A 3,302-nucleotide genomic window follows, 5' to 3' on the forward strand; every position below is an offset into this window, starting at 1 on the left:
TAGTGTTCCCCAGTTTTGTCCATTAGTCAGAGTTCTCTTCATTGCTGAAGTTAGACCGCAGTGCACATTCCTGTCTCCTGCTCTGGCTGCTCTTCCTCTTCCTCCGGCCAACCCTAAGAATCCTCCACAGGATGATGTCTGGAGCACACACGACGCCTCTCATAAGTCTACATCTTTGGGAAAGGTATATGGTTCAGTTTTGCGCTCTCTGTATTGTTAAGTTCATCTGGTTTGACGTCATCTTTCAGTTCCACTTCTTCCAGGGATTGTTTGACGACCATCATGCTCTTCCTGGTTCTCCCTCCGGTCCTCTGTACCTCAGTGAGACTGAGAGTCTCCATGCAGCGGTTTTAAAGAGACTTACAGCTGAAGGAAAATGTCAGCATAGAAGGATATCGTTAGCACTTATATTTACAAATCATTCTTGCCTGATAATATTGGTCAGTGTAATGCAGTTTCTTCCCCTTTAATCTCTCCACTTTGGACATCTCTTTACTGGTGTTCACTGGTTTGTCCACAGGTGATGGTTTGGTCAAATATAGATTGTACTTTTCTCTTTGGCTTGTACTAGCTTGACTAATATTAGAGGAAATGGAAAGCAGCCAATCACAAACCCTAAATGTGATGTGAGACATCTCTAGTGAGAAAGATAACAGTAATGAGATATTGGTCTGAATTGGTGCTTTTTACATGCATGAAAATAACTGGTAACATTTTACAGATAGGCTCAATTTGTTATTGATAATTAATGCATTAGGTGTTCTTAACTAATGCATATACATACAACAATGCTAATTTTGACATACATTACAATTCAAAGGTTAAGGGTCAGCGATTTATTCAAAGTAATTAATTGTATGCATAAATTACAGTTTCCACAAAAAAATTATGTTTTCAAAATTGATAAGAAATGTTTCTTGAGCACCAAATTAGCATTTTAGATTGATCTCTGAATTATCATGTGACACTGAAAACTGGAGTAATGACTCCTGAAGATTCAGCTCTATATATATATATATATAGAATTATAAAATAAATATAAAAAGGAAAAAAAAATTCAAATAGAAAATATAACATTTCATAATTTTATTTTCAAATAAATGCAGCTTTGGTAAGCACAAGACTACTTTCATAATTTTATTTTTTACATTAATGCTTTATTAAACCCCAAACTTTTGAACAGTAGTTATACTAATAGTATTTTTTTTTAAGTTTAAATTTGTATACAATTGCAAAAGTGTATAAACAATAAACTATAGCACTAGATTAACAAATTCAATTAAATGTCTATTGTTACTAAATTCTAATGGTTTAATGTTAGCTAACTGAACTTTAAAATGTTCCTTATAAATCTGATCCTAAATGTAATTTATATTTATTTGACATCAGTCAGCCAATTAAATCAATCCATGTGAAAGGTTGCCTTCTCTTTCCACAACCTCTGTGAACAGACAGTCATCCAGAGACTGATTTAAAGACCTGTGTTACATGAGCTGCTGTTGTGAATGCTGAGAGTGTGACTCACTCTGTGTTGGCTGAGCCAGGGCTGAGGTGTGAGGATGTAATGAGACAGACATGACTGAACTTCTGCTGAGACACACAGGTGATACAGAAACACCAGCGCTCCATTCTGTCACAAACAACACGTGCAGAGCGTATCAAATTATCTTCAGATACAGGTTTAGCTATATATATATACTGTGATTTTGCTTTACTTGAGGTTTTGTAGCCAGAGCAGAGGGGGGCAGTAAAGATACTCTCCACTCTCTGTTTCAACAAGCCGGTAACGACCACTGAGAAAAACAATAAGTTATTAAGTTATAATTTAAATGAATAAATCACACATATTTAAGTAGCGTTGGAAATTCTTATTGGGTTACACTCGGTTCCGTTAACAGTTTGCGCACTGTGCATTCTTCTGCCGATGCGGACGAAATGTGCTAAATTTAAAACTTAACATCAGAATCAGAATGAGCTTTATTGCCCGGTTTGTATGTATTTACACATACAATTTACAATTGTATGTGCAGGTATATTACAATACAGTTTTGTATGTACTGGTAAATTATGTGCAAATTTGAAGTGTAGACTCATTGTGTGTGTTAGATAAATAAGTCTGTGTGTGTATAAATAGTGTTGTGTGTTCCACAGTTATTGTCAAGTGTTCATTAGATGGATTGCCTGGGGGAAGCAACTGTTCCTCTGTCTGGATGTTTTGGTGCTCGGAGCTCTGTAGCGTCGACCAGATGGCAACAGTTCAAAGAGAGAGTGTGCTGGATGTGAAGGGGCCAGAGTGATTTTACTAGCACTTTTGCTCACTCTGGATGAGTACAGTTCTTGAAGAGAAAAGAGGGTTGTATCAATGATTCTCCTGAAGGGGTTTCTCCTACGGGGAAGTCGTGGCCTAGTGGTTAAGAGAATTTGACTCCTAACCCTAAGGTTGTGGGTTCGAGTCTTGGGCCGGTAATACCATGACTGAGGTGCCCTTGAACAAGGCACCGAACCCCCAACTGCTCCTAAGGCTCCGCAACATAAATGGTCACTGATCTGGATGTGTGTTCATGGTGTGTGTGCACTTTGGATGGGTTAAATGTAGAGCAAGAATTCTGAGTATGGGTCATCATACTTGCTCCAGAACATGTTGCAGAACATGATGCCATCCCATGTTAGTCTCCTTGACATAATCTGCCAAATTTACATCTAGGAAGTGTTATATTTGAGAAAAATGTTCTTGAAAATGTTTATTATAAAAAAAAAATAATAAAAAAAAAAATGCTAAATTTCCCCGTAAAATGAGAACTTGAAATTTAAGTGCTTTTCCTTGTGGACAACCAATTTACATGTATTTTTTATAATAATTTCTGATAAAGAGCTTAATAATGCATTAATAAAATGCTTTACAATGTATCTCCCAAAAAGGTTTAGAATTTAGAACAGTTTGGTAACTGTAGAAAGCTTCAAACTCAGTTTTTTTGTCTTCTGCTGTGAAGTGCTACACAAACCTGTAGTCAACATTTTATAAGAACTACATTTAAAAAGATGAGCAGTTATAATACATACATAACAATAATAATAATAAAATAAATGATTGTTTGGGTTACAAAAACCCCCTCCTTTAACAAGATTAAAATGCATTGATGCATTGACCGCAAAAAGCAGACATCAAATTGTCAATATAAGATTCAATATTATGAATAAATCTTCGATTTAAAATTAGATCTATAATCCCAGCTGATATAAATAGCTTGTATGCAACCTTCCAGCTGCTGGTAATTATAATTCTATAAATAAAAAGTCAGACG

This window comes from Carassius auratus, chromosome 40 (assembly GCF_003368295.1).
Source record: "Carassius auratus strain Wakin chromosome 40, ASM336829v1, whole genome shotgun sequence".
In the NCBI taxonomy this organism is placed as follows: domain Eukaryota; kingdom Metazoa; phylum Chordata; class Actinopteri; order Cypriniformes; family Cyprinidae; genus Carassius; species Carassius auratus.